Source organism: Hemicordylus capensis, chromosome 2 (assembly GCF_027244095.1).
Source record: "Hemicordylus capensis ecotype Gifberg chromosome 2, rHemCap1.1.pri, whole genome shotgun sequence".
NCBI lineage: Eukaryota > Metazoa > Chordata > Lepidosauria > Squamata > Cordylidae > Hemicordylus > Hemicordylus capensis.
In genome coordinates, this window is record NC_069658.1 from 375247797 (window position 1) to 375273049 (window position 25253).

At 42.9% G+C, this 25253-nt stretch overlaps 1 protein-coding gene and 1 long non-coding RNA gene across 3 annotated transcripts in view; one reads left to right on the top strand and one right to left on the bottom strand.

The window, feature by feature from the left end:
• The window catches only part of GABRG2 (gamma-aminobutyric acid type A receptor subunit gamma2), a 135674-nt gene that overhangs the window by 99340 nt on the left and 11081 nt on the right, over nucleotides 1–25253 (bottom strand). The window lies entirely within an intron of this gene.
• LOC128345657 (uncharacterized) lies at nucleotides 1068–24208 on the top strand. Its single transcript, XR_008316567.1, has 3 exons — nucleotides 1068–1151; nucleotides 21694–21775; nucleotides 22829–24208. It is a non-coding gene; the product is annotated as an uncharacterized LOC128345657 (long non-coding RNA).

Here is a 25253-nt window from a genome sequence, read left to right on the forward strand (position 1 = left end):
CCTCCTCCCAGGCAGTGGACCGCTCCTGGCCACCACAGCCACTGGTCCACTGACGCCACCCCCCACCAGCAGAGGACGGTGGCCCTGAGCCCAGCCTGGCTCCACGCCATTGAGCTGGTGCTGCTGCTGGCCACCCTCCTGCTCTGCACAGAAGGTGAGCCAGGGGAGGGGAAGGCCTGCAGGGGGAAGGTTAGGTTGCCCTGCTCCTTGCATCTGACATCAGATGCAGGGGGCATGGCTTGGACACTGGGGCACACATGTGCTTTGCACATGTGATGTGTGGTAGCAAGCATGACTTGTCCCCTTAGCTAAGCAGGGTCTGCCCTGGTTGCATATGAAAGGGAGACTGGAAGTGTGAGCACGGTAAGATATTCCCCACAGGGGATGGAGCCGCTCTGGGAAGAGCTGAAGGTTTCAAGTTCCCTCCCTGGCTTCTCCAAGATAGGGCTGAAAGAGATTCCTGCCTGCAACTTTGGAAAAGCCACTGCCAGTCTGTGTAGACAATACTAAGCTAAATAGACCAATGGTCTGACTCAGTATATGGCAGCTTCCTATGTTCCTATTCCAATTTGTCCCCTAGCCACTGGGAACCTCACGATGCATCTGCTAAGTATGCATGAATATATAATCACCACCACCACCCCAAAATCCATTTTATTTAAGCCCAATTTAGAGATTGGGCTGGTTCAGATTAGTCCCATCTGGCACATGTAATAAGGATGGGGATGCTCTGAGAGGTTGAGGATGTTTAAACAGACTTTAGGAGTGTGTGTGGAGCATAGGCGGAACTTGGGGGGGCAGGCAGGGCACATGCCCTAGGTGCCACTGAGGTGGGGGCACCACGCCAGTTCCTGCCACCCCCACGCCATTGCCCACCTGCCCAGCCCCAGGGCCCCTCAGCCACTTGCCTCCAGCTCTGGCCTAGGATCGGCGAGGCCTAGGATCGGAGCAGCTTGCAAACTGCAGAGCTCTCCTCTCCCCACCTCTCAGCTGATCGGCGGGTGGGCAGGGCTTCCAGAGAGGCCTCCGGGTAGGCCTCCCTGAAGCCTGAATTTGGCAGGCCCCAAGGGAGGCAGGAATTCAGGAAGGAGGCTGGCAGAGTTCCCTGCAGCAGACCCTCTGCCCAGACCATCCAGTACAGCCTTTGCCAGGTAGGCTGTGAATTCCTTTTTGTGGTTACCCCCCCCACCCCCAATATAGGGATCTGCTTGCCATAGGGCTTTGATATGGGGGGTGGGGCGAGACTGAGAAGTCTCTGAATATTTAATTTAAAACAGACTGAAAAATGTGCTGGCTTTAAAAACAAAAACTATCTAAAAAGGCCTATAAGTGGCTTGTTTCATGTCAGAAAATTATAAACACTTCTGGAACAAATATTTATTTATTTATTTATTTATTCATTCATTCATTCATTCATTCATAAATGCACTTATGTTCAAGTTGTTTTGGAACCCAGAAGGTCTGAGTGAGAACTGTGAAGCATGTGCTGTGCTTTTATTTTATTTTTCTTGTGTGTGAACTGCTCTCCAATAACTTGCAGGGACTTCAGGGTAAATCTGGCCAACATGTGAATGCAGCACCTCCATTCCAGAGGAGATGTGTGTTAAAGCGCTTTAAAAGCCTCGTGTGAAAAACCTCCTGGAATCAAACTTTACTGAATTTGTTCAGAATTCTGAGAAAACAAACATAGGCTCACCCTGCATGGTTGAAAGTCTCCTTTGCTAATCTGCAGCGAGGGGGCCATTTTAATAATTAGCATTGCTAGTGTGTTCTAGGCATTAAAAGTAGCACAAATATATAGTACTCAATGTATATCACTATATGCTGTGAAGTGTGCATGTGTGTATTCAGTGAAATGTATTTCCAGGCAGCATACTTATTTTGAAATATCAGACTTAAATCCTTGGGGGCCTGGGGTGTGTGGAGGCCCTGGACTTTGAGGGGCTGGGGGCCCATTTTAAAATCTCATCTTGGCCCATTCCAACCTTGCTATGCCCTTGGTGGTCACTACACATGGGTTTCTGCACAACACCTGCACAGAAGAAACTTCCATGTAGAAAATGTGTCTCTTGTAAATTGACCCTGAATTTTCCATCCATGACTGGGATATTTGAGAGTTAGAGTCAATAATAAAAGAACAGCACACTGCTTGTGACAGGAAGGGGCAAATTACAATGATTTCTTAGTCTGGCAGGGGTTGGTTTTGGCCCTGGCAGAACTTGGCTGTCTGCTCCTGTTGCAAATGCCTCTGTCTAGTGTGGCAAACTAATGTATCCTCCTCCCTCCTGCTGTCAAAGTAAGCACTGGTGTGGTGAATGCACATATACCCCATCATGAGCCAACAGTCATCATAAGACAAAGGCTGGCAGGAATCATTCACTGGTTTATAGACCCCCCCACCACCACCTTCTTCTTTCCCTATTTTGCTAGTGGCTATTTGGGCAGGTGATCCTCTAGGACAAAGTCATGTTTTTTTTAAAAAAGAATGAGATGAGACAGAGAAAATGACACTTGGAATCCTCACATAACTCCTGACTGTTGTTTTAAGTCTTTTACAGAGATGGCGCATGTTTTCAGGTTTTGATCAACAACCATGTCTAGATGGTACAGTGTTCCTTTTAACAGGGATTTCCAGATATTGTTGACTACAAGTCCCATCATTCCTGTTTGGACAGGGGTGCAATTTCAGTCCTTGCCCTAGGCGCTATTTTCCCTAGTTACGCCTCTGGTGTGGAGGGCCATTCAGATGAATGCTCAGCTCATGCAGTTAAAAGATGTTTCCATCAGTGGCCATCCAACTTTTTCTGGCAGCTTCCAAGCAAGATATGATAGTGATAGCCTTTCCTTGTTGCTTTTCCTCAGGAACTGGCACTGAGGATTATACAGCTTCTGACTACATAGATTTAACTTGCATGGCTCATATTGGTTGATCAACCTCTCCTCTGTGAATCTGGATAATCCTTGGAAAACAGACAATGAGGGTTGCACCTTGATGCCACAAAGAAGCAAAAAGGAAATTCACAACAGTGTTTTACACATGCAACACATTTGAGCCATTAGAAACTTCAGCAAATTCTACAACAGTTAAAAGGAGCTCTCCAGCCATAGCTTCCCTGCAATAACAGAAAAAGAGTTTGGACCAAGAAGAAATCTCAAATTGGCCTAGTGAGCTATACAGTACAAGGGCAAAGCTAGTTTTCTGGTTGGATGCACTACAGGCTACATTAGCAGATTGCCAGGGGGTACTGGGGTGGGCGTGGGGGAAGTGAGGGTGAATGTAGCCTACTCTATTTGTCCTCAGAATTGACTCATTTGCCATTTGGCCTTGCAGGTGTAACATTAAGAGTTCACTCTTCAGCTTGTGCTGTATCAAACCTGTTTGTTTCTTGGGGTCCTGAGAGTGTGCCTAGCTATACAGAGCTTATAAATGTGCTTCACTCAAGCCTGTTTCCTGCCTTATTTTGCTGCTTGACTTCTGATACCTGGTCCCCTTCTGATTTCTAACTGTGAACTCTTTGTCCCTTTGAGCTCATAGCAGGACTTAGTTCATCTCTTCAGTTTCACTGGCTGACATCCTGAGTAATGCAGCGCTTGCATAACAAACCCAAGTTGTGCTAGCTCAAGAAAATGGCATGACTATACTACATCTTGGGGATTTTTGGAATTCCACTATTGCACAAAAGTTCCCTGTAAAATATAGGAGGCATGCCATGGGCTGCACACCTTGCTGTGTAAGTTGAAACATGTTTGCACTAGTGCAACACCAGTCTGGAACACAAGCTCCAGATACAGTGCAAGTAGTTAGCACGACAGTCTTGGGCTAAGGCAACATCCTTGCACAAGTGCAGTATTACTCAGGATGCTGGCCAGTGAAACATGTTCTTCTATTGACTGAAAGGGACAGAGAGTTCTTTTTCAACCATTCTGTTGTCCTGCAGCCAGAAATAATGCCCATGCACATTAAAGGGTAAACAATACTTAGACTCCCAAAGTTTATCCTATAAGCTATGCTGCTACATTGCATTCAAATAGTTCTATTTTATCTACCTACCTACCTATCCATCCATCCATTTTTATACCATCTTTCATAATGCATCTCAAGGCGGTTTACAAAAGTTAAAGTACAATAAAATTCCATAAAACTTACATGTAAAAGAAGAAGTTTTATTTACAGTCAGTGATCAGATAAACAAAGTCAAAAGCCAAAACACACACACACTCATATACAATACAATGAAATACAACAGGTACAGCCAATCAAATTAAATATAATAATGGTAGCAAGATCATTTAAAACCTTAAAATCAATCAAACATTAAAACCATAAAACACCAAGAAACAAAAAGAAACTAATGCAAGAAAGCTGAGAAACCAGGAGCCTCTAGGAGGTAAACGTCAGAGTAAATAAAAAAGTCTTTCGTTGTTTTTTAAAAGCAGCCACAGTTGTCACAAAGCAAATGTTTACTGGGAGAGCATTCCAGAGTCATGGGCAACAACAGAAAAGTCCCTGTCCTGGGTACACCACAATCTAGCCTCTCTCAACGCCAGCACATGGAGCAAAGGCCCTCCTGATGATCTTGTTGGGTGGGCAGAAACCCTTGGAAGCAGGTAGTCCTTCAGGTATCCACGGCCCAAGCTGTTAAGGAATTTAAAGGTAATAACCAGCAGCTTGAATTGGATCTGGAAACAAAGTGACAACCAGTGCAGCTCTTTCAGAACATGTGTAATGTGCTCTGAGTGAGCAGTTCCAGAGAGAACCCTGGCAGCTGCCTTCTGCACCAACTGAAGTTTCCTAATATTCTCCATGGAGATCCCCATGTAGAGCGTATTGTGGTAATCCAGCCGTGAGGTGACTAAGGCATGTGTAACTGTGGTCAGATCTGCCTTCTCGGTAAAGTGTTGCAGCTGGCTCTCTAGCTGAAGCTGTTCAAAGGCACCCCTGGCCACTGCCTCCATCTGAGCATCCAAAAGCAGAGTCAGCAACACCCCCAAGTTGCGCTCTTGCTCTTTCAAGGAGAGTACAACCCCATCCAGAGCTGGTTTAATCACACCATCCCAATTGGCTTTCCTACTGACCAACAGCACCTCTGTCTTGGAAGGATTCAACTTCAGTTTGCTAGCCCACATCCAGCCAATCACCGCCTGACAGGCAGAGCTGAGTGTTATCTGCGTATTGATGGTGAACATCAATGGTGAACAATGAAGATTTCAGTTCCTTTCACAATATGTGACGCTATCTATATCTATATCTATTCCGAGCTCGGAACCTAGAACACAAATGCCCAGAATGTTCCATCAGAACAACCGGTCATGCCAAATGTTCCGACGGAATGAGGACAGAAGGTTTTGAGTGTTCTAAGTGCCATTTTGGAGGTGTGTGTTTCCCTTGCTGACTGGTTTTGGCACTGGCTTCTGATTGGCTTGTGATCTCCTTGCTTCTTGGTTGTCTTGTTATCATACAAATTATTTGTATGATGAGCCAATTATGCACGGTGTGGAGAAAGTGGATAGAGAGAAATTTTTCTCCCTCTCACATAACACTAGAACCAGGGGTCATCCCATGGAAATTTAGGACCAGCAAACAGAGGTACTTTTTCACATAATGCATAATCAGCTTGTGGGATTCTCTGCCACAAGATGTGGTGACAGCCAGCAACCTGGATGGCTTTAATAGGGGTTTGGATAACTTCATGGAGGAGAGGTCTATCAATGGCTACTAGTCGGAGGACTATAGGCCACCTCCAGCCTCAAAGGCAGGATGTCTCTCAGTACCAGTTGCAGGGGAATAAGAGCAGGAGAGAAGGCTTGCCCTCAACTCCTGCCTGTAGGCTTCCAGCAGCATCTGGTGAGCCATTGTGTGAAACAGGATGCTGGACTAGATGGGCCTTGGGTCTGATCCAGCAGGCCTGTCCTTATGTTCTTATGTTCTTAAGCAAGAAGCAAGGAGATGGCAAGCTAATTGGGGCCAGTGCAAGAAAACCAATCAGAAAGTGGAAAACGTGCCTCAAAAATGGTGCTCAGAACAGCTCAGAACACTCAAAATGTCCTATGCTCATTCTATTGGAACAACTGGCACAACCAGTTGTTCTGACAGAACGTTCCAGTCATTTGTGTTCTGTTCTGAGCTCAAATCAGGCCCTTCATTTGAAGGGTGTTCTGTTTTGAGCTCAAAACACTCGAAATGGCCTGTTTCGAGTTGGAAAGTTTTGAGCTTGAAACATTCTGCACATCCCTACCTATATTTCAGTATAAAGTACAATGGAAACTGTGTAAATCTTTCCTGGAAAATAAACACACTTTTCTTGGGTAAAGCTTTCCTCTGCTCTTGTGCTGTATAATCATACTGGTACTACTATTACCTCCATCACCTGTGTGAACAAGCAGGGGACTGACATAAATGGAGCACTCTGAATTGTTTAGCCTACAGAGAAAGGATGTACTGCACAAATGATTCTGATAACCAAAGCAAGCATTTTGACAGCCTTTAAGAGGTCAACTAAGAGTGGAAACCCTTCCAGGTCAAAAAGAGGTAACACAGGAACTTGTCTTATGCAATGCTTTGACCTTTTCCCTAAGGAGCTATCATTTCTGGCATTTAGGCAATCCAATGTAGTGTCTGGAGAGGAATATGAGGAAAAACCTAACAAGAGACAGATGAAAAAATGTTAACCATAACCACCACGAACACCAGACAACAAATTGTAGAAGAAGGTTATTGCACATTTCTTCCAAAGGCTCAATATCCTAAAGCTTAACAAATTTTTTTTTTACTAGTATGGACCGGGCAACAAAATGTTGCAGTATCTCCCTAGTTTGCATGTGTTATCTGAGTCTGTGCCTGAACACAGTGAATGTTTAAGCACCTTTCCACCTGAGAAGCAGAAGGGATTGTGACTGTCTTGAGAGAGTTTCTTCAAGCTGAGAAATTTTGCAGTCTTTTTGTTCAAGTTCTCCTCCCCCCCACCTGCCTCAACACTGAGTTCCATTAGCTCCAGCCACCTGGTTGCCTGTTAACTGCTTTCTGAGTTTGCAAACATTTTGCTCCATTAAGTTACACTGGGACAGTTTGGGGCAGGTTGGCTCCCTTAGTTTGTTGACAACAAATATTTGTGAAACCAACATATCTGTGGGTTACCCCATGTCTGCCAGTATATCTCACAGGTGCTGCAGTTATGCATCCATAAGGATAATAAAAGTTGCTCTTTGGGGAACAACTAATATACAGATGTGTATGAGAGAGATGAGTGAGCAATACTTCACCGTTCAGAGTGTATTGTTTTTTCCATCTGCAGGTGCAGAGCATTATCTCTGTGAAAGTGTCATTTATTCCAATAAGAGTTATGACTGCAGCCTACCTATATTCTTAAGATTGTCTTTAAGCCCATGTTATCAACTACAGGCTGTCCTGTCTTCAAACTGTTTTTCAATTTATGAAACAAATCTTGCAAAACAATGGTCAAAAATACATTGGACAACGACTGGATGTGTGATTTATCTCCTGGGAATGCCAAGGAACTTTATAGGTTAGGGAAATAGTGATAACATATGCTTCAAGATATGCAAACCACACATTAGTTGTCCTATGAGAGCAAGTGTTAGGTTGCCATTGTGTGCTGTTATTGATTTCAGTGAGACCAGCATGTATTTTGTACATGCAAAGCAGCCTAAAATTATCCTTTGGTTAGCAGCATTGAGACTTGCAGAATGATCCATCCAGTACTCCTTGTCCCTGTGAGAAGGAATTGTCAATCAGCTTCTTTCCTTCTTTTCCCATCTGGCTAGCCCTCTGGTGTGTGTACATGGGCACAAGATGTATGGGTCTCACATATTAGTGCTCCATCAGTCCCACCCTAGCCTGGATCTCATCAGCCCATACATAATGGCTGACATGATGAGAAAAGTGGCCGAACTTGTCTTTCTAATTTCAATAGGACTGCTCTGAGTAATTTCCCTCACCATTAGGGCTGTGCACAGAACTGGTTTGGCTGGTTCGGTTTGAATCTGAACAGGATTCAAGCTGACCTGGCCCAGTCCGGTTCCATATCTGGTTGAACTGGGTCCAGTCTGGTCTGACCACTGAACTGGGCTGAACTGGTTTGGGGGATATACTTGTAAAGGGGAATATGGCGAGGATTCCTGTTTACAAGTAAAGGGGATTTCCTGAGATGGTGGCGGTAGCGAGAGGGGGAAAATCCTGCTTACTTACTCCAGCCGCTCACTGCCGCTTGGCCTCCTGGCATGGCAAGTGTGCTCCCCCCTCCTTTACTGAGGCACCAGCTCTGTGGTGGCTCAGTTTTGGCCTCCATGCATGGAGGCCTCCGCACATGCATGGAAGCCAAAACCGAGCTGCCGCTCAGCCAGTGACTTGGTGAAGGAGGGGGGAGTGTGCCTGCCGCACCGGTAGGGCAAGCTGTGAGGAGCGGCCAGGGTAAACAGCTTTTCCCCCTCACTGCCCCCACCTCAGGAATGCCCCTTGCTGTACCAAACCAATTCACCTGAACCGGGCCCAGTTTGGTTCGATCACGGACCTAACTGCCCCCCAGTTTGGTCCGCAGTCGAACCTTCAAACCGCCCCTGGTTCGAGGAGAACAGGTTTGGGATTAACTGTTCGTGCACACCCCAACTCTTCATATCAAATAATAATAATAACATCATCATACTGATGATATTACAATGAGCATATACATTTGAAGCAAATAGGAGAGCCTCATAGTAAGACTGCCTAATTATTTTAGAAGGTATGAATTTTAACATGGATTTTAACATATGGGCTCTAGTAAATTGTATGTGCTTGTGTAATATAGAGTTTGTATCATTAAAGATGTAACTACAACTTGAACTCTTGCTTAGAAGAGCAGAATGTGCATGGGTGGATATGGAGGATGTTTTCTCTCTCTCCTTCTTACAAGGTTCATCTGACTCTATAAAAGGGATGAATGGCACGTTATGTGGCTTTGTGCCATCTGAGTAAGAAATATATTTTACAAATATGGGCAAGAGATTACTCACTTTTTACTAGTTTATCATAACATAATCATTTGAGTTTCTATAAGTACTGGGCTTATATAATTGACCAGGGAAGATGCCAGTAGTCTTATGTGAATGGCTGAAATGTCAGTTTTGCCATCTGTGATGGAGAAATCAATGCCTGGTATCTTTGCACTAGGTATAGAGGGTTATTGTACATATATCCTGCACATATTTATAATGTGAGAAAGGAGTATTCCTTTTCTCTGCTCTCTTCTCCTGTGTCAGATGGACCTCTATAAAATATCAGGCCTTTATTATAAGTTAAATTCTAAAAAGGAACCTGTTCACACATACAAGCCAGGGTGAGCAGCGAGATTCTATTTTGCATGAACACATTAAGCACAGTTTCAGTCCTGTTAGTGAGGGGATAGAAACAGCCGTAATCCAATTTTTCAGACTTTTTCTCTAGAGTCCCTTATCAATTACATGTGCTATTCAACTCTGCTGCCTCTGCATATTTTGCTGACACCTATGCAATTTTGTCCTTGTTCTTTTTTTACTTCGCAGATTTTGAATCCTCCCAGTGCATTTTATTTCATCTGCTCCTGTATTAATATCAGCCCAGTTTCACAAATGGAGAAACCACAGCGCAACTCAATCACAAACTCTTTCAATCCATTTTTATTCTTCTCCATTATTATTTAACGTGGAAATATGAATTTTATAGCTTGCTAATGATCAGAAAAAGAACAAAATAACTACATTTCTAGTTCTATCCTTCCACTCTTTTTATGTGCCAGTTTCCCAGATCTGATGTGAAAGGTGAGAAATAGCAATAATTATGTATGAGTACTATTAGGGTCTTGCAGTCTGTCCTACGGGTATGTCAGGCCAGATATGCCCTATGTCAGACGCTATAGGTACTCCAAAATGACATAAGGGAGCCCTGACAGTCAGCACTGACTAATTTCAGAGGAGCAATCCTGATAGGGATCCATTATGAGGAAAAGTTATTAGACACCAAAGAATCCAAGCACTTCAAAAATACTGGCTGCACGTTTTGCTCCTTAACTCCATTTCTACAAGAGCTAGAGCTTAGCTTTAAAAAAAAAAAAAAGCTGGGGATCCATGTTAGGTTAAGGAAAGGGCAACTTTGAATCCCCATTATTTTCTATGGCAGAAATATACAAAATCTGTGATAACAATTTTTTAGAAATCAACCAAATACCCCACTGCCTTAAAATTTCACTGTTAGGTGGCACCCATGGGGACCTACTCACCACCCAAATTTGGTTCCCCTAGGGCCTTTTTAATTGGTCTGAATATATATTAATTCAAATCAATCAAATCCAAATAGAATCTGGGGTGATTCAGGGGGACATATTTGGACACAAAACAAATCAGGGGCAATTCAATTTGGATACAGATCGAATACAAATAAATTGATTCATGCACATCCCTATTAGAAAGCTCACCAAACTATAACAGTTTCCTTTTTAAAATGTAGGAATATTTAATAGAATGTTATATCCCACATTTCACCCAATTGTACTTATTGTAGAAATGCTGCATCCATTTCCAACAGTTCTGACTGTCTAGATAGCAGTTATGGTGATAGGAAATTGAAGGGAATTAGTATATTAGCATTTTATGTTTGAATAACCACAACTAGTTGTGAGCTCCATCCGGGATCTGAAGTAATCTGAAAGCATGTAAGCAGCTGTGTTTTGCTTAAAATGCTACTAGTGAACCTACAGCTGAAGCATGTGAAGTGTGTGGCAGGCTGAGCCTTATAGTGTTCATGAACATGGTTTATCTGCCTCTGCATTGCACTAGCATTAAGCTGTATTTTCTGCCATCCCATCCCCCCACACAGTCTCAGATATTTGATTTGTAGAGGCTCAGAAGAAGGAGCTGAAAGCTCATGAATGACAGCTTGGTAGCAGGAGTTGCACACAATGATGGTTGTTTCAAAAAGCTTCCTCCAAATCTGTCTGATAGCCAAAAGAGGAACCAAATATAGACAATGATTCACCAGAGACAGAAAATAACTCAGTGCCCAATCCTTGCCTAACATCAGGTGAATGAGAACACAAGACAGGGCATTTTCAGTGGGGGTACCAAGATTGTGGAATGCCTTCCCTGTGGAGCTTCACCTGTCCTAATCTCTTTATGTTTGAAGACACCTGTAACAGACCCATTTGTTTCAGTAAGCATATAATCTGTATTTTTAACAGTGCTTCTGTTCCTAGGAAGGTGAACTGCTGCTTTATTATCTTTTTATTTTCATGCCACTATTCGTATATTTGCATTGTTTTAGCGTAATTGATTGTATTTATTTTAAAATATTTTAAGGCATTTTGTAACATTTTAAAGCAGAAACATGTAAATAAACAACAATAACAACAATGGACAACATGGAGACTAAGGGACGGTTCAGACTTAACATGAAACCATGGGTCCAATGGATCCACAGTTCCACACACACCTCCCCCGCTCTCCCATCAGCATTCATACATTTGGGAGAGCACTCTCTCTGCAGTCAGCAAGACTGCAGAGAGGCGGCGGAGCTGGCTGGGTGGGCTTCCTTCTTTCCTGAAGGACAGTCCACACAGCCAATAGGAGCCAGAGCGAGGGAGGAGCTTCCTCTCGTAACTCCAGTTTCAGAGTGCTGAAACTGTGTGCCTGCATTCGTACGTAACCCTGGCACAGGGAAATTGGAGGCTGGGACAACAAAAATTTAAGAGAACCTAAGGTGCTAAACACAGTCTGAGAAGGGAAACCACAGGTCCATTTTAAAATTCAACTGTAATTCCCCTGGCTTCGTACGCTCAGGTTTGGGAACCAGAGGTGAAGGGACCTACAGTTTCCTGTTATGTACGAACCGAGCCTAAGATAGAGCGGGAGTGAGATGCTTTTGCTTTTGCATGGGGGAAGAAGGGGGATTTTTCCTCATGCCCTTCCTTATGCAGTCCCCTGTAAATCTGCTGTTTAGAGTTAGAGGAATGAAGTTCATGAATGGCAGCCTGTGATTCAGATATCTCAGTTACATAGGACAGGTGGTGGTGGTGGTGGTGGTGGTGGTGGTGGTGGTGTCTGAGATGATGAACAGTTCTTAGGGACATGGAGCAACTTGCAGAACCACTGGAGAAATATGGCATAAGCACAAAAAGCATTACATATTTCTTCCCATTGTTGCAAATAGGAAATGTGTGGTAATGCATCTAATGTCACCGCCTGTTCTCACTGTTGCTTCCATATCTGCAGCAGCAGCTTTGCAAGCCCTGCCATCTACGTAGGGCTTGCATGTCCTATTAACCATTATATTAATGGCCAGCATCCAAACTAAGACTTGTGAGCAGAATGAGCAGACACAGCTGAGAAGGTGAGGAAGCGTTTCTAAACATCTAGCCTTTTCCCCTTCAAACAAACTAACAGGAAGAGGGGAGTTTTGCAGGGGCTGTTTCTCTTTAAGGGGTAGGTCTTAGTCTCTCTATCTCTGTGTGTGTTACTTGTTAGGGTTACTTGTTAGGGTTAAGATATCACAGGGCTAGAAGTTCTTAGGGTTACCTAAAGGCGGTGTTTACTCAGTGGTGGGGGTGGAGTCAGCTAGGGCTGGGAGAGGCCCACATTCCTTTCCTGTGACTCACATCCTGGGTGACAGTTGGAAGGCTACTCTACATATGAGGTGAAGGCCCGAGAGCATAGCGAACAGGGATAGCAAACAGGACATTGGAGTTTTGCAGGAGTTTAGCGGGAAGTGTGCGGGGGAGCCTGGAACAAGCCCCTGTGATCACAAGGATCACAAGGAGCCTGGTGGAAAAGAGAACGTAAGTATATATCCCTCCCTCGTATCCCTCATATTCTTGGGAAAGACTGTTTGGACAGTTAAATAGTTGACCATTACTGCTGAGACCTATCCTAATAAACGGACAATAAGCTCCCTAAATACTGTAAACAGCCAACCAAAACAGTATGAAGATAGAAGGTCAGCAGGGGAAGGGGCATTTTCCAGTGTATTGCACAGAGTGCCACATGTACGACTATTTGCCCCATGGGCAGAAGTCATGGGTGTGTGCTTGGAGCAAGGAGCTCCTGGCTCTCAGGGAACAAATCCATTCCCTCGAGACCAAGGTGGCAGATCTGGAGAAGCTCAGAGAGACAGAGAGGCATGTCAGAGAGACAGAGAGGGCACGCCCTCAACTCCTGTCTGTGGCTTCCAGCGGCATCTGGTGGGCCACTGTGCGAAACAGGATGCTGGACTAGATGGGCCTTGGGCCTGATCCAGCAGGGCTGTTCTTATGTTCTTAATGTTTCTGGTCATGCACTGGGTGTCGGGGGAGCCAGATTTCCTGTGCCCCTTCCCCGTGCTGAAGCACATGCTAGACTTCTCATTCATGGACTTCATCCCTGATATCAAGCAAAGTATATTTATTGGATGCATTTGCACCTATCTCTTCAAAAGCAGAAATCTGCTCCACCTTCTCTTCTGTTTGCACTGCCACTTCATTAAGGAGAGAAACTCCTGCTAATCCTTCCAGCTTTGCTTTCATGTTCCCTTCCTACATTAAGAAATATGTGGAGGAGGCTGTGTGCAATATTATTTAATGTCTTTCAGAAAAGAAATTGGAGATGTGTTTATCATAATTTCATTAAGTGTGCAGCTACTCAAATGTATTTCATATTTGAAAGGGGGAGCTTATATTTGAATATACAAAATTAAAACATCAAAAAGCCTTCCATTTAAAATGAGAGGTAAGGTGCTCAAGTTTTTACTCATGCTCTAAAAGGCATGGAATTGCAAGTTAGGGTGATCATTTAACTTGCACAACAGCAGTATTGCATATTATGCTGGCTTTACAAATTAGACATCACATATCTACACTTTGTTTTGGTTTTTCAGCTTGACATTAGGTTGGGAAGAGATGTGTCTAGGTGAAAATTCAACAGGTGCAGCTTCCCCATCACTTGCTAGAAGTGCCCCTGATGAATTTCTGTCTGTGAATTTTAAAGCACAGTGTTTCCCCCCAATGCCACTTGTTAGACTAAATGTCCAGCCATAAATTCTGCAGGTCCACAATCCATCCACAACCACTTGCAAGAGGTGCAACCAACACATTTATGCCTGATACATGTTGATATTCCCTACACAAATATGCTATGAATGAAACACTTCATCCAAGGGCAGCAGTTGCCAGCTAGGCCAAACAGAGTTATGAAGGGAGCAAGGTTCACAAACATTTTCAAATTTATCCCCAAAGCCGCCGCCTCTGATCCAGCTCTCTGCAAATCCTCCACCAACCTATACTACTTTTGGCTAAGGAATGAAATTGGTGTCAAACTGGACAGCTTTCCAGGGCTGTAATCACCCCTAGAATCAAAGTGAGTTATTTTTGGCCCACAGCTGGATGCTGTGAGAAAAGTGTTTTCCATTACTCCCATAATTTTACAGGGAACATTCTACCTATCCCTGTCCAGCATTAACAGTAGAATTTGCTCTGGAGTGTATATGTGCAAAGGATTGTACTGTTAGGCAGCTACAACAAATACTAAAGAGGTTTAGCAAGCAAGCCAGAATTCTCCGCTCTGAAGGAAGTCAACAGCCACATAGCTAAGCTTGCCATGGTGGTTCAGTTGTTTCATATGACTCAGCATAAGGCTTTCAGCAGCCATCTTTATGGAGGAAAAGAGTGCTCTCAGTCTGGCCATTTGACATCCAGCTGGGCATTTGACATATGCAGTCTGGCCACATCCAGTCACCTTAAGTGGCACAGCAGGGAAATGCTTGACTAACAAGCAGAAGGTTGCCAGTTTGAATCCCCGTTGGTACTATATCGGGTAGCTGCAATATAAGAAGATGCTGAAAGGCATCATCTCATACTGTGTGGGAGGAGGCAATGGTATACCCCTCCTGTATTCTACCAAAGAAAACCACAGGGCTCTGTGGTCACCAGAAGTTGAAATTAACTTGATGGCACACTTTACCTTTACTTGGCCACATCCAGCTGTGAGCATTGATCAGGGACATAGCTAGGGGATACAGGGCCCATGTTTACCCCTCTCCCTGGTGGCCCCTCGGAGTGAGAGAGATAATGAAGAAAATAGGGAGGGGTGGAGCTGGGGGCCCTCAGGAGCTGGTGGGGCCTGGGTTCTTTGAACCCATCTGTTCAATTATAGCTACACCCCTGGCTATGATGTGTACCAAATCTGCATTATCCTATTATAATGGAGACTTCAAATAATTTGAGAGAAATACGAAATGTGGTTCTTTCTTTCTCTCTTTCTTTCTTTCCAGCAAAAACAGATACGATTCCATGGACCTCAATACTTGGATATATTTAAAGGGTCAAATATAGGGGGGGGGGAGAAGAAGGGGGGAACATATATCACCCTTGGCCAAATATAGTTTACTTGCATCTGAAAACCAGCCTTTGAAGAGTCCATTTTCAAACTCCTGTATCTAAATTCTTTTTGAATTGCTCTGTATCATATTTGTGCAGCAAATGGTACATGTCACCTAGTTGTTCTCTGCTAACTTTCTGATAAATTGGATGTTATGATTGATAGATTGTTCAAGGCTTATACTAGTGGAATACAGTTTTTACACCTCACCTAACTATGCCTGTTTAAAGATGTTGCTAAAGACCAAAAATATAAACCACCCTTCCTTCTCTAGAATCCACATGTATGAGTTTAAATCTTATATCTATTTCCAAAAGTGCTGGAAAAGTTATGATCTGGATGGATGGATGGAGGGAGGGAAGGAAGGATAACCGGAGCACCTGTGGGCAAGGGGGAGGCACTGGAAGACTTGGGGTGACTCACATATTTGCCTGAGTTCAAAAGGTCTGGGAGCAAAACCCTAAGGTGGCAAAAGCCCCTCCAGACTAGGGATGTGCACAAAACCGGTTTGCCTGGTTCGGTTCGAATTCTAACCAAGTTCAAACCAGGAGGGGGTGGTTCGGTTTTGGTTTTGCTCGAACCTCCCTCTGGTTTGGTTTGAATTCAAACCAGTTTGAACTGGTTTGAACTGGTTCTGACACCCAAAAATTGGTAGGATGGTAGCTGGCACCCAGGGGTACCTGCCACCCAAACCCCAAAGCAATCAGACACTCGTACGATATTTTATGAATTTCTGAAAATTATTTTTATTTTTTTCTCATAGGATATAATGGGATTCCAACCAGCCCATTATACGTTATTGTGGAGCACCCATGGGTGCCAACAACCACCCAAACCCCGAAGCAATCAGACACCCCTATGATTTTTTAAATGAATATTTGAAATATTTTTAATTATTTTTCTCATAGAGTATAATGGGACCTGAACCAATCCATATCCCCTATTGTGGAGCACCTTGGGGCACAAAAGTGGGATGGGTGGTAGACAGACAGGGGTGCCTACCACCCACAAAACCCCAAGGCAATTGGACACTCCTCTGATTATTGGTGAATTGTTAAAGTATTTTTGAATTCCTCATAGAGAATAATTAGGATTGCAGCATATGTATAGCTTCACGTCGGGGGGAAAGGGGTGTCATAGAGTGGAGTGTGGTGGGTGGTAGTTCCTAGGGTGGTCAAGGAAGCTTTCAGAATTATTTGAAAGGAATTGGGCCAAGGGCTGATTTTTAAGTGATTTTTGAAGTTTATGTGTCTTTAAGGTTAGCAGATGAGAGTGGATTCATAGTTTGTCATTGAAAATATTATATGCTACCAAAGAATCTACACTCAGAACACTTCGGAAACAACAAAACCCAGTACCCCATTGGTTAGCAACCCATGGGGGTGGTTGGCAACCTCTTTGCACAAGACCACCACTCACTCTGGGCCACCCCAGCACCCCACAAGTGGCTTTAAGGTTTTTCTCCATAGGGAAGAATGGAGGTTTCAGCAGCCCCATAACTGCACTTGGGGGGTGCTGGGGTGGCCCAGAGCGAGGGTGCCAACCACCTCCATGGGTTGCTAATCCATGGGGTACGGGATTTTGTTGTTTCTGAAGTGTTCTGAGTGTAGATTCTTTGGTAGCACATAAGATTTTCAATGACAAACTATGAATCCACTCTCATTGCTAACCTTAAAGACACATAAAGTCCAAAAATCACTTAAAAATCACCCCTTTGCCCAATTCCTTTCAAATAATTCTGATAGCTACCTGGACCCCCCTTGGGCACTACCACCCACCACACTCTGCTCTTGGACACCACTTTCCCCCCAACATGAAGCTATACATTTGCTGACACCTCCATGCTTCTTTATGGAGAAAAACCTTAAAGACGCGTAAACTTCAAAAATCACTTAAAAATCATCCCGTTGCCCAATTACTTTCAAATAATTCTGATAGATTCCTTGCCCACCCTAGGAGCTACCACCCACCACACTCCACTCTACGACACCCCTTTCCCCCCGATGTGAAGCTATAAATTTGCTGCAATCCTCATTATTCTCTATGAGGAATTCAAAATACTTTAACAATTCACCAATAATCAGAGGAGTGTCCAATTGCCTTGGGGTTTTGTGGGTGGTAGGCATCCCTGTCTGTCTACCACCCACCCTGCTTTTGTGCCCCTAGGTGCTCCACAATAGGGGATATGGACTGGTTCGGGTCCCATTATACTCTATGAGAAAAATAATTAGAAATATTTCAAATATTCATAAAAAATCATAGGACTGTCCGATTGCTTCAGGGTTTGGGTGTTTGTTGGAACCCATGGGTGCTACACAATAAAGTATAATGGGCTGGTTCGAGTCCCATTATACCCTATGAGAAAAAATAAAAATAATTTTCAAAAATTCATAAAAAATCGTACGAGTGTCCAATTGCTTTGGGGTTGGGGCGGCAGGTACCCCTGGGTGCCAGCTACCATCCTACAAATTTTTTGATGTCAAAAAAGGTTTGAACCGGTTTGAATCAAACCACCCCCTGGTTCAGTTTGAATTCGAACCTCCAGCTCAAACCTGATGGCTGGTTCGGTTTGAATTCGAACCTTCGAACCACCCTGGTTCAAATTCTAACCAGTTCTAATTTGAACCAGTTCGCACATCCCTACTCCAAACTGCCCCGTTCTAGTCAATGGGGTGGAATGTTCATGGGCAGAGTACAATCAACAGTCATACCAGTAGGCAGAACTAATGGAACTCTGTGGCAAAGGAGGGCTTGAACAAAAAGAATGGGAAAGTTCTCATCTTGAGTAAACTCCCTCAAAACAGTCATAACACCTTCTGCTTCTGAGAGCAAAAGGTATGCAAAAACCCTTTTGGTTTCTCACCAGCCATTCCACAGTTTTGTGTTTCGGAGGGGAAAAGAATTTGAAAAGCAGCTAGGACTGCTCATCAATGCCCCCTCCAAAAACACCCATAAAGCAGAAAAAATAAAATGTGCATGTGAAACAAGAACCCAATTATAGCAGAGCAGGGATTCCTGTTTTTGTTGCTATGTTTTGTTTTTCTCTGTGCTTAGTCACAGGCTCAGGTAACACATGCATGCCATGGATATTCTACAACATTTTCTTGTGCATTCATACTTGTACTATTTATATCAGTGGGAAGGTAGGAATCTGAGCTAAAGACCTAGTCAATGCTACCATGGGCAAATATTTTTAAAATATTCCATTATAGATACTCCATATTTCTGAGGTTTTTTTAAACCACTGAATACTTCATGTGTTTTTTTTAAATCTGCAGTGTTTTGAAAAATGTATATGAAATGTCTTTGATGGATACTATTAGAATCTTGTAAGATTTCTTAATATCTGCATTCCATTTTTATAAGTCTGAATAAACAGGTAGCAGCCCATTGAAACCCTTTGGATGCAGGCTCCTCTGTGCTTTTTCAAGAGAAGCCCCTTGCAGTGCAACGTCAGGTGTTTTCGAAGGTCCCTTGAGTTTTAGAAGGAGACTTACAGATTATTGCTGGGGCCACTTGTGAAAAAAGGACACCTCTCTGTACCTGGGAAACACATCTCAATCTGGATCAAGACAATACTTTACAGGCATCTTTCATACTGATATTTCAGAGGATGGGAATGAAAATGCTGCTGTAACTGAGGAGAATAATAGAGATGTGCATGAATCAATTTTTTTAATTTGATTTGTACCTGAATCAAATCACCCTCTATTTGTTTTGGGTTTGAATCTGGCCAGCTTGCACAGGGGTGATTTGTTTTGTCCACAAATCTCCCAAAACAGGTAGATCCGGGTGCAAATCATTTTGTACCTAAATCGATTTGCACAGACAGCAGGCACAGACAGTGATTCTCTCAGCAGCAGGTGAAAAAAAATCTCTTCTCTTTTCCTCAATCAGGAAAGCAGGAACAAAAAGCAGAGAACCCACTCCAGGCAGCAGGCAGGCAAAGTAAAGAAAAGCTCCTCTGGCTCTCTCTTTCGCTCTCTCTCTCTTCTTCCATGAGGCAAAAAGGCAGAATGGTGGCTGCCTGCCTTCTTAAGTACTTTTGAAGCTTAACTCCCCCCACCTTTGTCCCTTCTTAGACCCTTCCCCTAGCAAATGCGGGGTCAGTCACCCCTGGCAACACAAGATATGAATGGAAATGGGCCAATCTGGAACCAGGGGGGAGTCGCTAGCCATTGATTGCACACTGTAAGTCACCAATATGAAGCTTGGGTGGATGGTATTTTCAAAAAAAATCCCTGACACAAAATTGAGACAGCAAAAGAGATTGCCACAAAATGGAGGTCTGAATCTACAAAATTTTCAGGTGATTTGTTTTGGACCTGAATCTGGCCAGCTAGCACAGGGGAGATTTATTTTGTCCACAAATAATCCAAAACAGGTAGATCTGGGCACAAATCATTTTGTACTCGAATCTATTCGCATATCCCTAGAGAATAACCTTCTTTTGGGCCAGAACAAGTAGAACTGCATTCTTTGCCCTTCACATCTCACTCTGGACAATATAGTATCACCAGTTGAATGTATGCAGGAAGTGGATGGTGGAAAGGGTCAGGTTGAGGTAATGGAAGAATATATCTCTGTACCAGAATTACAAGAAAGAAGAAATAAAAGTGACCAAACTTTACAGAAGCATGACATGAACACAAAGGACTAAAACTAAGGGCATAAGGAAGATGAAACCTCAAAAGAAGTAAAGAATGACTGATGGACTGCAAAATGGAACCGGTAAAAAGAAGGCCATATAAGGCAGAAGAGAATATAGGAAGTGTATATCCACGCCTTCATTTCCTGATAGGGATCTATCAAGAAAAACTGCACTTCCTGCTTTTCTCATAGTTCTATTTACAGAAGCAAGCAAATGCAATGTGGCATAATACTTTTGTGAGATACTAGCCATAGGTTAACTACCCAGTGCCTGAAAACTGAGAATGGTTACTTCCACACTAGCTGCAGAATTGCCATCTTCTGATCACTCCCCTTTTTATAGAGAATTCAGGTAAGCATGTCACCACCTTGTGACATTCCAGTGTTTTCTGTGGTGTTCTGTCTTTTTTCAGACCTAATTTCTGACCATTTCTTTCTCAAAACAAAATTCTAATGCTAGCCAGTCCAGTGTGGCCTGGAAAAACGCTATTGTGTAGGTCCAGATGGTGATATTCTGAAGCACTAAACCAGATCAAGTGTAAGAGGTTCCATTCAAATAAAAATGATTAGAAAGACAGTAAATATATAAACATCAAAGCTTTATATTTGCATAGGTACAATAGCACTTCTGTAAAAATAGAAAAATACAAGCACTCAAAACCTGCAATTTATCCTTTCATCAGCACTCTCTGATATTTACTCCAAAAGCTTCCAAAACTGATAGAGGGGTGCCAGCACAAACTTATCCTTCTCAAAATCCACTTGATCCAAGTCCATAAGATGAACACCTGCAAACTCAGTTATGAAGTGGAAAGTGATGCATGCACTAAAACACACAATCATATTTATGCATGTAAATCTACAGAGCCCCTGGTGGTGCAGTGGTAAAACTGCTGCCCTGTAACCAGAAGGTTACAAGTTCGATCCTGACCAGGGGCTCAGGGTTGACTCAGCCTTCCATCCTTCCGAGGTCGGTAAAATGAGTACCCAGAATGTTGGGCGCAATATGCTAAATCATTGTAAACCGCTTAGAGAGCTCCAGCTATAGAGCGGTATATAAATGTAAGTGCTATTGCTATTGCTATTGCTACAGAAGAAAGAACACAGTGGCTGACAAACTGAGCAGAATTCTGTCTCTGTGTATTTGTGCACTTGCGCAAAAGTACTCCTGTCCTGCACAAACATACAGAATTACACAGATGCAATTGCACAATGGATGGCCATTGTTTCCAAAGGCTGTCAGTCATGGAACTTTATTTGCTACATTTTGTGCCTTTGCAAAAGAGCACTCTTTCATGCCCTTCTTTTTGAAGGGCTGCCTCCTGGAAAACTTGGGCAGGGCACAAAGGCCAACAGCCTATAGGGGATGCTCTGACCCTGAGGGTTTCCTGTGGATAGCTGTCTTTCCACTCTTGTTTTCCATAGTGCACCCTCCAATGAAGTGTCAGAGCTAAGCAGTGGAAATCTACTCTGCTGTTTAGCTCAGAGGCTAGATTTAAGGGATATAAACTGAAAAATGGGGAGGGGGAGAAAAATCAGCCACTGCAGGAGTCCTTCAGAGTCACAGGATTCCTGGGGAGGTTGTATTTCTTTCACCTCCCCATTTTGAAGGTTGCTTTAAAACAAGCCTTTTAGCTAAGCAAGATAGATGTTTCTCCTTTGCTTTGTCAGGAAGCTGCCTTTTAGAGACTTAGTTTGGATCAGATGAAGAAATGTGAGGAAATAACTTGGTTTATGTCTGAGTCTATCCAAGGTAAGCCTCACCCCTTATTTTCCAGTACATGGTGAGAATAAGGATAAAATTTGACTGAATTAAAGAACTGACAGGCAGGGGTGTATCTAGGGTAGGGCAGGCAGGGCACGTGCCCCGGGTGCCACTTGAAGGGGGGCGCCATTTTTTTAAAATGAAAAAAAGAATTTTTTAATGGCTACCGAAAACAAAATGGCCACCACGAAAGCTCAAATGGCCTCTGCAAGGCCGTAGTATCTGGGAAAAGTCAAATTCTCCATTTATTTTTAAAACTTATGTAATAGTGATGCTACAATGCATAGTAGAGAACTAGACAGGCACTTCTGTTTAGTTTTCCAAGTACACCTCCAAATAGGATTTGGGTATTGCATGAGCCCCAGCATACTGAAATTTGTAGTTTCCCAGCATTTTCTGGTCTGGCTACGTCCACTGCTAAATAGTTTTTGAAATATTAAAAGATTAATGAGCTTGACTTGTATTTTTTAGCTGATATTATGGTAAAGTTATCTGAAAGATGGGTGTCAGATGTTTGGACAGGGGGCACAATTTCAGTGCTTGCCCTAGGCGCTATTTTCCCTAGATACGCCTCTGCTGACAGTAGAGGCGTATGCATATCTATGCATATCTACTCAGAAGTAAGTCCCTTTGATTCAAAAGGACTTACTCTCAGGTAAGTGTATATAGGATTACAGCCTCAGTGGCTCTTGAGATGTGCTGGTAAATGTCAGAAATTATTGTGTTAATAAGCCTTGTTGTGAATATTTACTAGTAAATATTCCTAGGAATAAATACCAAGCATCTAAAAAACTAAAACTACCAAGCATCTTTGATTATTTTTTAACATACTTACTAGTAAATATCAGAGTATTCTAATATTTCTCATGGCTTTCTACAGTGTAAGCATTATAGATGAGTGTCAGCTTTTCTAAAACATCCATATTTCCAGATCCCCGAGAAGACAGCTCCAGGTGTTCATTAGTTTTTAGATGTTCATTAGTGATTAGTTTTGATAATTCTGGATACCCATGGCCTTTTATCTGGGGCTTTGTTTTTCAGGGACCTGGCAATATCTGTCAAAGAATTATTTCAAACATGTGTAGTACACAATGAGTGGTGACTGTTACTGAATCTCCCTCCTGAGACTCCTGCATTCCACTTGTCAATCTCTGATCTCCTCACCCTTGAAATATCTTCTTGGACCTCTGATCTCTACTTGTCCTGTCTCTCTTGATGCCCTTAACTAATCCACACTGATGTCACACTGATGGCCTTGCCCATGGTGACATTATTGCTCTGATGTCACTGAGAAACTATCCAGTCTTGCCATGGAGTTGAATGCTGAAGAGCATTGTGGATACCTTATAATCTAAAAGATACATTTAAGTGATAGACTTCATCACAACAATTTTGGTACTTGAAAAATGAGATAAGATGAATGGATGAGAAAAACATGTGTTTCACATGAGTATCCCTCCATTTTGCTTTCACACACAGGGAAACAAGGTCATTCTAAACAAGTACCATTTCCCAGGATGAATATGTCATTCTTATTAATTCACCTACCAGCCACTTTTATATTTAGCAAGACTTGACAAGTTCATATTATGCTAAAAGACTGGGCAACTGGAAATGCAATTCAGTTGTTAATCCTCAATCTGTCAGAAAGTACAGACTTGCGTATAGCTGAAGATATCCTGATGCAGCTTAGCAAAAGCCTCATATGACCAGAACATGCTATTTATACTGCAAAACTGTAGTTTGCATACGTGTGTATAAGGTTTCACAAAAATAGTCTCCTCTGTCTGCTTCTTAATATGTTATCTGAAAATGTCTGGCTACTGAGTTCCATCTTATTCTCCCCACCCCCCTGAATTATTTGCAGAAGATGGAAGATCCTTGAATACACAGCAAAATCTTCTAAACACATAGTTTCACAATTCCATGAATGCCTATTTATTCCCATATCACAGTACCAGAATAATGCCCTGAAGCAAGTATCTTCTTGTCTAAGAAACACTGAACTTTTACCTTTAAAGCCTAAACAGTCTGGGACCTTTTTAGCATAATGATCACCTCCTCCTATATGTACCTTCCTGTACACGCAGATCAACATTCCGTGTCCTGCTCCAAATCACAGCACCACCTGAGATTGGGTGAGTGGGTATAAGAGACAGGGCATTTTTAGTCATGGCACCATAGTTGTGGAATACACTGATCCCCCGCTCCCCGCTCCAGGGAAGCCAACTTGATCCTATTACTCCCCACTTTTCATTACATGGTGAAGACCTGACTTAAAAAAAAAAAAAAGCTTCCATGATAGCTGATTGCCTTGGATGCTGCTGTTGTAATTTTGTGGAGTGTTGACTGCTGTATCAGTGCTGTGTAATTGTTTTATTTGTAACATTTCTACAATTCTTTTTTCTTAACTACTTGTTAGCTGCCTTGAATTGTTTTCTAAAGGCAAGCAGGATATGATTTATAAATAAATACATATATTGTATACATGAATCTCTCTTCACTCTTATTTCCCCAAAAAGGGAGCAGCACACCAAGTGCACATTTGGCAGTGTGGATGTTGCCTACCTGCACAATATTACTCTCAGTTGCTCATTCTAATACACACTTGGACATGACTAGAGCCTATTCAGATATTATGTTGTATATGCATACAAATGTTTTTACACATGCACATGTTTTTGTGTGTGTATGTTTCATTTCAAAAGGGAACCTGGGTACAATTTGCCTCAAATGCAGAACAGAGACAGCAAAGTTATTACCATGTGAGTTGAACCTAATGCCTGCATAACTGTATGCACATACAGATTTGTAGATACTGTACAGTGTTCAGCAGGCATTTGGTGCTCTACTGGCACTACTGTGGCTTCCAAACCTAAGTTGCACTTGTTCATAGGCTAAAATTGCATGAGGCTCATGCACAATTGCATGGCCAGTGGAAATAAAATTTCAACTCTCTTGCCTACCAGTAGCATTTGTGCACGTGCACTCTAGCGCAATTTGCATTTGGAATGCAGATTCTAAAATGCCCACAGAACACCATGCAGTATGTGAACCACTGTACACAGATTCTACATATGTTGAACCTCATGTGTGAATAGGGCCTAGAGGCGGGCCCATTATTCAAAGCAGCTTCATTTGCCCTCACTCACTGCACCACATTCAGATTAGGTCCATGGTTTCATGACATTATCATGTTCATTTTGCGGTCTCTTATTGGCTGGGATCACAAGAAAAGAGTTAAAGATTCAAAAAGATATTGGAGCATCAGCAGCAGCTCAGGGAGAAATGGCTGTAAACAGATGCAAAAGGCATTGGAAGGAAGGTTTCTGTGAGTTTGTTTGCACCCCTCAAAAGCACATTTTCCACCTCAAAAATGTTAGAGGGCAAAAATTAGACAACCAACTCTTGTTCAAACCTGAGTTTTGTACATTCAAACCAACACACTAGGCACTAGAGGATGAAG